Raw genomic sequence first — 11,637 nt, forward strand, 5'->3', positions numbered from 1 at the left:
GGGCGCCGAGGCCAGGAAAGAAGTAGAATGTAAAAAGGGTCTTTTATTAGTTCTAGCTGGAAAAACCCAGATCCAGTAAAAACTAGGGATAGAGTTGCTGTTAAATGATTCATATAATTTCCAGAGCTTTTTAGACTATTCTTAAATCATAATACTAAGGCTTTCAGAAAAACCCACCCATTGATTGGTTGGAAGAAAAGGGGGAGGGGAAATCTTTGTTGTTAGAGAAAGAGGCAATTCGCAGCCTTTTGTGAGACTCAGCAATAGAGGTTGGCTGTAGGTTGCTAGTCAGTTTATTGCCAGATTAAGAGGAGAATTTTAAGTCTTTTCTTATAGTGAGTTGCTAGATAGACCGAGATATTGCTGCGAAGAATGAAGCAGAGAAGATAGGTAACCCACGTGGTGTGATCTGAAAAAAGAAAAAAAAAACAACGAGATCCTGCCCTATCTTGAAATTCCACCAAAAGAGCTTCATTCCTGTGGGTTAAGGCATTTAACTAGAGTCTGGACAGAACACTCTATTATCGACAAATAGTCCAGGTCATCTAGCCTGACACTTGCATTTTACCGAAGAGGACTCAGGACTGGACTTGTGAAGTGTCATAGTTGAGCTGTCATAGATGAGCCAGGAGTATGAACCCAGGTGCTTTGAAATGCAAATTCAGCATCTTTCCCCCTAAACCTTGCTGCTTCCTCAAACCTGAATATGAACTCTTACTTTCAACTTTCCCACTCCAAAGTCTGCTGGGAGTAAGAGAAGATCAAGCAGGGGCAATTTTTGCTAACCGCTTGGTGTGGGTGTAGGCACTCTGGCAGGCTTAGGTTGGAAGAATTTAGAGGGTGAGCAGACCCAGGGCAAGGCAAAGGGGAAGAAAGAACATCCTCGAAGGCCGACTTTGCTGACTTCACAGTTCATGTGAACGCGCACATCCGGCCTCTCCATCCACTTTGGGGTTTATAGCTCCATTAACCCTGACACTGGGATACTTTACAATATCTGTCTGCTACCAGAGAAATAGCAATGTTGATATGGGTTGATTTCTTTTTTCATTAAAAGCCAACTATCTCATTTAAGTGGCTTTCAGCTCCAAAGCACAGTTTAGTTGCATTTCTCTCTCTCCTTTTCCTCTGTCTTTTCAGATTTCTCCTCTTCTTCCTTTTGTCTTTACCTTTAAATGATAGACTATCAGGGTTAAAAAGAAAATCAGTGAAAATTTAGTCCAACTCCATAATTTGATAATAGAGAGAGTTCCAGGGAGGGCAGTATATGCAAGAGGAATAGGTATTCTAAGTGAGGGAATAACATTAGCAAAAGGTTGGTGAGGATGATGCTCTGTCATTCAAAGCCCTTCATAACCTAGGCCCCTTCTACTTTTCCAGTCTTCTTACACCTTACTCCCCAACATGTATTTTCTGATCTATCTAGTGACCTCCTGACTGTTTGTTTCATGGATAAAACATTCCATCTCTTAGCTGCAGATATTTTCTCTGATTGTCCCTCATGCCTGGAATGCTCTCTCTCCTTATCTTTCCCTCTAATTTCTTTAAATCTTAACTAAAATCCTATCTTCTATGGGATATTTCGAGGATAAAATACAAACCCCTTTGTTTGACATTTAAAGTCCTTTACAATCTAACTTCAGCCTACTTTTCTGGGCTAATTACATGTTACCCTCTTTCACACACTTTACATTTTAGTCAAATTACCTGATTTCTAACCCTTCTTAATTTTCATGCCTTAACTTCATTCATTGTTTTTTATTTATCTTGTACATATTTTATTTGTATGTATCTGTTTGCTTGTTATCTCATTCAATGACATGCTTCTCACAGGCACTCTTGTCTTTCTTTCCCTCTTCTTCCCTCCCTCTCCTCCCTTCTTTTCTGTCCTCTCTACCTCCTTCTCTTCCCCCCCAATCATTTCCAGAACTTAGCACAGTATGTGGTAAGTGTTTAATAAATGTTTATCAATTAAAATGCCATAGTGTACCAGAAAGAACATAACTTGAAACCTAAAGACTTGTCCCTGGCTAACAACATAGTGAGGCTAAGTGATTTAACGCCTCCAAGCCAGTTTCCTCAAATCAGCAAGCATTTATTAAGCACTTGTATGAAGCACTGTCCTAAGACTGAGGATAAAGGAAAGCAAATTCCTCCTTTCAATTTCAAGGTTGTTTGTAAAACAAACAAACAAAAAAAGTGTTTTGCAAGGCTACATAAATAGAAATTATCTTCAAAATCATTGATTGTATTGATTCAAAATCATACATTTTTCATGATGGTGCATAGGTGACCCTGGGTTCTCAGAGATAATGACAGTAGATCACAATGCTATGATGACACCAACCAAGCTGGATTACAGTTTGGCTGTTATCTAAGGACCAGACTAGCAAAGTTGAGTGAGACATCACCAGATCGGCTACAGGGTGATGGACTATGTGATCATGGAAACTCTTACAGAATTCAGATTAAATCAAAAAAGAGTTATAATCTGTGTCAGAAGAATTTAGCACACTAAAGAAGTAATGAATACTTAACATATATAAGTAATTAATAATATTGATATTTATGATACAAATTGGACATGACCCAAGATGAATCCTATAAGACCTATGTGGAACCATAGATAGTGGAGCTCAACAACAGATTGGCTTCTCTGCTGTTTTTTTCCTATAACTATGGGGAAAAGCACATAGAGGGTCTGGTCCTGGAGTCAAGAGTTAGAGACCTGCTTCAAATACTTATTAGCTGGGTAACTTTGGGCAAGTTATTTAATAACTTTTTGCCTTAATTTCCTCATTTGTAAAATGGAGATACTAACAATATCTCCCTCACAGGTTTGTGTTGAAAACCCAAATAAGATATTCATAAAGCACTTTGGAAATATTGAAGTATTACATAAATATCGATTATTACTACCACTTCTTTTCATATATATACTGATTCTAGTAATTATTCAACAAATTAAAAAGCAATCATTGTAAACCTATTGGAATTTCATTTACCCATGCCTGAGTATCTGCTTTAATTTTTTATCAGTCTGGCATAATAACCCTTTCCACACTTGTCCTCTCAGAGGCTTTAGTCTGAACATTGAACCAAATTCTTGCTGCTTGCTGCTGTTCCATCTGATTCCTTCATGTTTGGTTCTAGATGCTATGTCCTACCTGCTATCCACTGACAGATCAGCTTAATTCCAGTTGCTTAACTCATTTGACCCCTTATATCTCCTTCTGCTAAGACCTGTTCTAATGGTCTGAGCCAGTATAATGGATCTCTTTGGTTCAAGCTATCTCTTCTTGGCCAGTGAAGTTGAGATACTGACCACATGTTAAGTCCAACAGGAGCACCCATAATTCTTTCCCAGACTTAATAGCCATTAGTAGCCAGATGAAATAAGTTGTCTGCTCAGAGTGTTCTGAAAAGGGAAATATGAAAAAGGGAAATTGGGACTTAAATCATTCCCCATTGTTACTCCTTTGCATTGCCTGAGAGATCAAGGCTAATGTCAACCAAGTCTGCAAACTCTAGATTCATCTTCAAATCTTCCCTCTCCTTCAACCTCCTCATATAATTAGTCTTAACATTATCTCTATATCATCTGTTCCATCCATCTTCTGCTTTCCATTGATATGCCCATCATCCTACTTCAGGACCCTATTTCCTCTCCTACAATACTATAAAAGAGGACCAATGGAGCTTACTATCTCTAATATTTCCCCTCTCCCAATCAAATGTCATACAATTGCAAATTAATATTCTTAAAAACATAGGTCAGTCCATATTCTCCCTTGCAGGGGGAAAAAAATCCTATAATTTTCTATTTCGAGGATAAAATACAAACCCCTTTGTTTGACATTTAAAGTCCTTTACAATCTAACTTCAGCCTACTTTTCTGGGCTAATTACATGTTACCCTCCTTCACACACTTTACATTTTAGTCAAATTACCTGACTTGCTATTCCTTGTATACATCATTTCATCTCCTACCTCTATGCTTTTGTCATTACTTCCAAAGATCTCCCTTTCCTCCCTCCTGTAAGGAATGCTACTGCCACCTCCTACATCATACTCTTATCTTCCTGGATACTAGCATCTCCTCCAAATTACTAAGTATTTACTTTGTATGTATTTTACATTTAACTGTATGTATATTTTTTAAATCAACAGAATATAGAGTAGAGACTGTTCCATTTTTTATTTTGTATCCTGAGAATATAGTGCAATGATTGGAATACAGCAAGGGCTTAATAAATGTTGTCTAAACTTAAATCAACTGATGCTGAGTGAAATGAGCAGAACCAGAAGATCACTGTACACTTCAACAACAATACTGTATGGGGATGTATTCTGATGGAAGTGGAAATCTTCAACATAAAGAAGATCCAACTCACTTCCAGTTGATCAATGATGGACAGGGGTAGCTGCACCCAGAGAAGAAACACTGGGAGGGGAATGAAAATTGTTAGCACTAATATCTGTCTGCCCAGGTTGCATGTACCTTCGGATTCTAATGTTTATTGTGCAACAAGAAAATGATATTCGCACACATGTATTGTACCTAGACTATATTGTAACACATGTAAAATGTATGGTATTGCCTGTCGTCGGGGGGAGGGAATAGAGGGAGGGGGGGTAATTTGGAAAAATGAATACAAGGGATAATATTATAAAATATATATATATATATAATAAAAAAATATATAAAAAATAATAATAAAAAAAAATAAAAAAAAAAATAAAAAAAAATAAATGTTGTCTAAAGAAGCACTTGGCTCACACTTCCTAATTCTATGAAGGTTCTTCTAATAGTCTAGGAAATGGCACCTTCTCAACACTTCATGTTCACATGAATTGTGTGAGACTGGATCTTGTCTAGTTTTATTGTTTCAACATTGAGTACATTCTGGATCTAGGCCTTAATGTATTGGGTCTAAAATCTAACTATCCTTTAAAAACTGTTTATTTGGATCCCAAAGTCAAATAAAGTCAACCTAAAACCTATCTTTAAGAGGCCAAACTTAGCTTGATTAATATGGCCCCCAAACTTGCAATAAAAATAACTATTGCAGTGAATGTACTGGATAGTTTACCCCAGGCTTAATGGATGGGGCTCAAATAGAGGGAGAGTCACTTGGCCATAAGAGTCTAATGTTGCTTGTCATCATGAAGTTACAAAGTTCTGTTTCAGATCTAGAGAAAAAAGAAACATATAAGATAAATTTACTATGCTATCTTTTAATCCTACTATTAATGCTAAATTTGTGTGGGAGTTCCCCTTGATCAAATAATTATGACAGAACCCCTGGGACTGACTATTTGCTTTGACTTGATGATGGTATTCATAAGTCTAATACATAAGGAAACTTTTTATAAAATGGATTGATTATGATATCTATTTCATGTTTTATCAGGGAGACTGGAAGCACTGTTATTATTTAGTCATGTCTGATTTGTGATCCCCTTTGGGGTTTTCTTGGCAAAGTTATTGGAGTATTTACCATTTTTCTTTTCAAAATTATTTTCCAGATGAAGAACTGAAGCAAAGTTAAATGACGTGTCCATAGCCACACAGCTAGTAAGTATCTAAGGCCAGTTTCAAACTCATGAAAATGAGCTTTCTGATTCTAAGGCCATTCTATCTACCATGGTGTCACTTAACTTCTCTAACGCTAAAGCTATGGGGTTTTTAACCACTCAAGGGAATTAGTTACCACTGGCCACCCATTTCAGCCACACTTAGCTTAATATGATACAGTGTGCAAGGTGAGCCGTTTGGTGAAATGTTTTAGTGAGACTCCTGGAACCTCCTAGTGATGGAAGGGAACTTGCAGAAAAATGGTTGAATGAATTGTGTGCAAATCAGATCCTTTTTTTTTTCATCTCAAAATAGTAATAAATGTCCCACATAAAGTAAAAGAATAGCAAAAATAGGGGCAAGAGAAGAAATAATCAAAAATAAATGCCCTGTAAGCAGATTGAAAAAATGAGCGGGCAAAACAAACAAACAAATAACCTTCTAAAAAGAAAGGCTCATGTGTGTAGAAAACTGCAGAACATACTGATTATGCAACTCAAAAAACAATCTCCAAAACAACATATTTTTAATGAAAAATTATTCTTGCTCTTCATGATGATGGTGGTAATAATGAATGGCCATTCTAGGAAGGACAAGAAATAATTCAAGCACAAAATTTCCATATCTTAATTTATTTATTAGTGTATTCTTTATAATCAAGTAATGGAGGCCAAAAGCAGGTTGAATATGGAGGAAGCTCTGAATCTTCACAGAAATGTAAGCCAATGGGGGGGGGAAGGAGGTAACAACCAAATATAGTTTCTCAACTTTCCCCTTTTATGTAAGAAAAGATTTGTTGAGAGGATTCTGGGAAAAGGGCAGTACAGGTCAGAAAACTTTCAGTTCTTCAAATTTCCTCCACGATAGACTATCTCTACAGAAATAAACAAAAGGCAAAGCAGTTGTCCTCCTAAAATAATTTGAGAAGAAAAGGAAATATAACAGCACCCAGAAGCCTGAGTGAAATATAAACACCTCCAGGACTGAATCTGCAGAATCACCAAACAACAAGCCCTGGAAGCAGCTCAGTTGAGTCAGCCTCAGCCTTAGAGACTTTCATCTGCCAGACTGCTTGAGGATCTGATTTCCATCTAAGAAAAGACTGAAGGACTTTCCACCTTTGAGGGATATGAAGTACAATTCTGTTGACTAGACTCATTTTCCGCTGTGGCTGTGGGGAGAAGACGCTAACACAGACATGGTGAGTGCAGTAGTGTGGAGCAGGGATCCCGCTGTCTGTAGGCACTTGCAGGAGACCAGAGTTCTTAGTCTCAGTTCCCAGGCAGAGAGGAGGACTCATGTAGTTTGCAGCCGCCAGAGGGACCACAGGGAGCAAGATCATTTGGGACAGTAAGTCTGAGTATCTTAGTTGTGTCTTAGGAGTGGAAAAGAGAGCCCAAGGTTGGGAAGCCAAGACAGACCTCAGAAAATAAAAGTAAGAAGGACCTAAGGCTTGGGACATCTTTTCCCATACCTCGGAGACTACAAGTTGGTTACATTAATTGCTGCTAAAAACAAAATAAAACAATAAATGAATAAAAATGAATAGGCTAAGGAGAAAGAACCCAACCATAGATAGTTACTATGGGAATAGAAAAGGTCTGGATGCATAGTCAGAGGAAGATAATGAAGCTAAAAAATGTCACTCCTTTTATAATGACAAATGTCAAATAGTCCCAAGCACGCACACAAAAAGAGTTGTTGGAAGAATCTTAGAAAGACTTTTTAAAATCAAACAAGAGAGATGGATAAAAAATTAGTGATAAAATGAGAATCCAAGAAAATTTTAAAAAATTAAATAAAGCTAATCATTTGAAAATAGAGAATCAAAAATAATTCCTTAAAAACTAGAATTGGACATGGGGTAGCTAATGGGATTCTAAGACACTATGAAATTATAAAACAAAATTTAGAGAATGAAAAAAATAGAAGAGAAAGTGAAATATCTCATCAGAAAAACGCTGATCTGGAGAACACATTGAAGAGAAACAATGTAAGAATAGTCAAACTTCCTGAAAGTTATGATAAAAAAGAATATTGATACAATATTACAAGAAATCATCAAGGAAAATTGCCCTGGAGTTCTAGAAAAATAAAGCAAAAGTAGAAATAGAAAAAAATTCAACTGATCACTACCTGAAAGAGAAACCAGGAGGAAAACTTAGAGGAATATCATAGGCAAATTTCAAAATTCCCAGTTGAAGAGAAAATATTGCAAGTAACAAGAAAAAAATACAATTTAAATATTATGGAATTATAACAAGGATTATACAAGATCTATCAGCTACTATGTTGAAAACCATAGGTCTTAGAATATTATATTTCTTAGAGCAAAAGAGCTGGGATTATGACCAGGGATTACCCAACAAAGTTTAGTATAATCCTGAATAGAAAAAAAAAAATGGATATTTAACAAATTCAAAGACTTTCAGGTTTTTATGACAAAACGTCCAGAAACTTAAAGGGAAAATTGACTTGTAACATCCAGGACCAATTATAAGGGATTCAATAAGGTCAAATTGTTTACTTCACACATGTGAAAATATTAGCAGTGCTGATTGTCATTATTTGGGTAGTTTGAAGCAAAGGTATGGGCTAAGTTGAGTATGATGGGGTAATTCTAAAAAAAAAAATAAATGTGTAGAGAGAGATAGAAAGGAATAATTATCTCATACAAATGAGGCATAAAAGGAAAAACTGATACAGAAGAAGCTAGTAGCGGGGAGGGTGGGTAGTACTGAAATTTTACTCTCATTAGGAATGAGTCAAAAAAAAAAACAATACATATATCTAAACAACACATAAATCTAAGTTTTTTAGATTCAGAAAGAATTCAAAGGATAAAGGGATAGGGTTGGGGGAGAGAATAAGGGAGGGACTTTTAGAGGGAGAAGTAGGTTAAAGAAACTAGGAGGCAGGGGAACAAGGTAGTAGATAGAAGTAAAACAGAAGAGTAAGGAGAGATAGGGAAAATAGGGAGAGAAGGATATTTAAGAAAAATAGGAAGGAGGGAAATACACAAGTAATTGTAGCTTAGAATGTGAATGGGATGAATTTTCCCATAAAATGAAAATAGCAGACTAAAAACTTGAATTCAACAATATGCTGCTTTCAGGAAATATAAAAATGAGAGATACAAGTAAAGACAAAATATAGGGTAGGAGAGTTTAGTATGTTAAAAAAAAAAAAAAGCAGGGATAATAATCATGATCTCAGACAAAGTTAAAGTTAAAATAGATTTAATTAAAAAGTGCAAAATAAAGAAAATACTGTTAGCAATGTTATTTAATATTTTTAACCATTTAAACCTTAACAAGCTATAAAATACATGAGTTATACTATTAAAACATACACAAGAACTATATGAACATAAAACAACTTTTTATAGTTGAAGCAATTTGTATTGTTTATGAGTAGGTAAAGACAATATAATTTTAATGCCATTTTTACCTAACATCTATTTATTCAATGTCATCTCAATTAAATTGCTAAAATTATTTTAATAAATTAAAATAAATAATATCAAAATTCATTTGGAATAATAATAGGCTAGGAATTTTAAAGGAACCAAGGGAAAAAAAGATTACCAGAAGAATTAATGTCAACAGATTAAAGTTCTTCTCTGAAAGAGAACAGCCTGTAGATGATTTGGAGATTAAATTAAGCCAACATACAATTAGCAAAAGTGGAACAGAAAAAGAGTGGGCAGCTTTTAGAGATATGCTATGCAGCACTATATTTGTTCTTCTGCAACAGGACACTTACAAACATTGACTGGTTTGATGAAAATGATGGGGAAATTCAGAAGCTGCTAAATGAAAAAATGAGAACTCCAGAGTGGAGTGTCAGAATCCTCCTTAACAGACTGATCTTACACCTGGAAGAAGACCATCTATTTGAGAGGCAGTGTGGCTTCGGAAGTTGACATGTTGTTTGCTGCATGACAATTCCAGGAAAAAAGTCAGAAGCAGAAGAGAGCTGTGTATACAACATTTGAAGATCTGATCAAGGTCTTTGACACTGTCAGACAAGAGTACTTATGGAAAATTAAGTCAAAATTTGGTTGCCCAGAGAAGTTCATCAGTATAATACATCAACTTCATGATGGCATGCTTGCCTGGGTTCTGAACAATCAGTGATGCTCTCTAGCTTTCCCAGTCACCAATGGAGTGAAACAACATTGTGTGTTTGCCCCTATGCTTTTTAGCATGATGTTTTCAGCCATATTGTTAAATACCTTCAATGAGGACAAGCATGGCATCAAAGTCAAATATCACACTGATGGTAAATTTTCCAGCTTGAGAAGGATACAAGACAATAACAAATTGTGGTGTGTGTTGGTTCACGATTTTTTGTTTGCAGGTGATTCTGCACTCAATGCAGCCTCAAAAGCTGAGGTACAACAAAGTATGGATCAGTCTGCTTGTGCTAATTATGACCTAATAATTAACACCAAGAAAACACAGGTATTCCATCAGCCAGCACCCATGTGGAACCATGCATATGTGAAACTGTCAATTACAGAAAATGGAGAAGTTTTTAATTCTGTAATTAAATTTATTTATCTTGGCATTATGTTCTCCTGAGATGTGTATATATATATATATATATATACATATATATATATATATATATATATATGTTGATAATGAGATTGATACATGCATTACCAGCACTAACTCAGTGTTTGGGAGGCTTTAAAGGAAAGTGGGAAAGGAGAGGTATTATTCTGACTACCAAACTGAAGGTCTACAGAGCCATTGTGGTGACCTCATTATTGTATGCTTCTGAAACCTGGATAGTATACCAAGGCCATAAGGAAATGGAACCAACCATGTGTATATTTACACATAGATACATGTATATATATTTGTATACACATAAGTATATATGCACAAATAAGTATATGTATATGTGCCTGTGTGTGTATGTTCATACTTGATTATACCCTTGGGGGATGAAAGATAAAGTAAAAAGTGAATAGTAGAGAACAAAAGAAAACCAATAAGGAGGGAGAGCTTTGAAAACAATGTGAAAACACACACACACACACACACACACACACACACACACACACACATATATATATATATATATATATGTAATTTTTCTTGAAATGGAAATTTATTGTTTTATATTGAATCCTCTCTTATGGTCTGTTTTGTGCATAGCAATTTTTTTCTTTTTTCATTTTGTATTTAAGTTTTTAAAAAATTACAAAAAAATTTAAAGAAAAGGCCTGTCTCTGAAAGGTGTCAGTGATACTTCACCAGTTTTCACTGCTTACTTCTAAGAGCTGTTCTTATTGAGGAAATGAGGTATTATCTTTTACTTCTGCTCCCAGATACACATGATTGGGATATTTGAGCATAATGATTCCCCCAAAACAGGGGGAAAAGAAAAGTGAATTAAATAATTTGACTTACTCCATGACTAAATTTATATATTTACTGTTCCTGTTTCCATGGATTTCATTGACTGAAAAATAATTATCTATGAATTTCCAAGAAGCCAGAGATTTACCTCTTCATGGAGAAAACTATATAGTTCATTGGATAAGGGCTTTCAAAGCTCAAGAAATACAATGTTTGAAAACTAAAATTTTTAAAAAAGCCATTAAGTTAGTTCATGACCTAAATTTCTGACATAAGTTTTAATTCTTCTGAGACAGCCTCCAGACTTTAAAGCATATAATAGATGCAGTGAAGGATTAACATTCCCTCGGGGCTTTTGTGCAGTACTCTACACATAGAGTTGCATGAAAGGATAAAAGAAGATAATAATTGTCAAGTATTTTGCCAACCTTAAAGCACAACATAAATAGAAGTGATGATGATGGTGGTGATGGTGCTTTGCACCTATATTATGGATCATTAACTAGTCATAGTGGGAGATAAAATTAGCCCTACAGAAGCAGTAGACATCCTGAAAAAGAAAATAAAAAAAAAAGAAAAAAGAAAATAAAAACTAAAACTTATTTATTTAAAAATGCATATAAATAATATATTTATGTATAAATTTATAAAAATAAAAAGTTATTAATAGTGAAAACTCAAAAG

At 35.2% G+C, this 11,637-nt stretch overlaps 1 long non-coding RNA gene across 2 annotated transcripts in view; it reads left to right on the forward strand.

Moving 5' to 3' along the window:
* LOC141561718 (uncharacterized) overlaps positions 1–11,637 on the forward strand; it is a 77,713-nt gene that overhangs the window by 40,017 nt on the left and 26,059 nt on the right. For both annotated transcript variants that reach the window (XR_012488136.1, XR_012488135.1), the window contains exon 3: positions 5,530–5,578. This is a non-coding gene — a long non-coding RNA (uncharacterized LOC141561718). The remainder of the gene's footprint in view (positions 1–5,529; positions 5,579–11,637) is intronic.

This window comes from Sminthopsis crassicaudata, chromosome 3 (genome assembly GCF_048593235.1).
Source record: "Sminthopsis crassicaudata isolate SCR6 chromosome 3, ASM4859323v1, whole genome shotgun sequence".
Classification (NCBI taxonomy): Eukaryota; Metazoa; Chordata; class Mammalia; order Dasyuromorphia; family Dasyuridae; genus Sminthopsis; species Sminthopsis crassicaudata.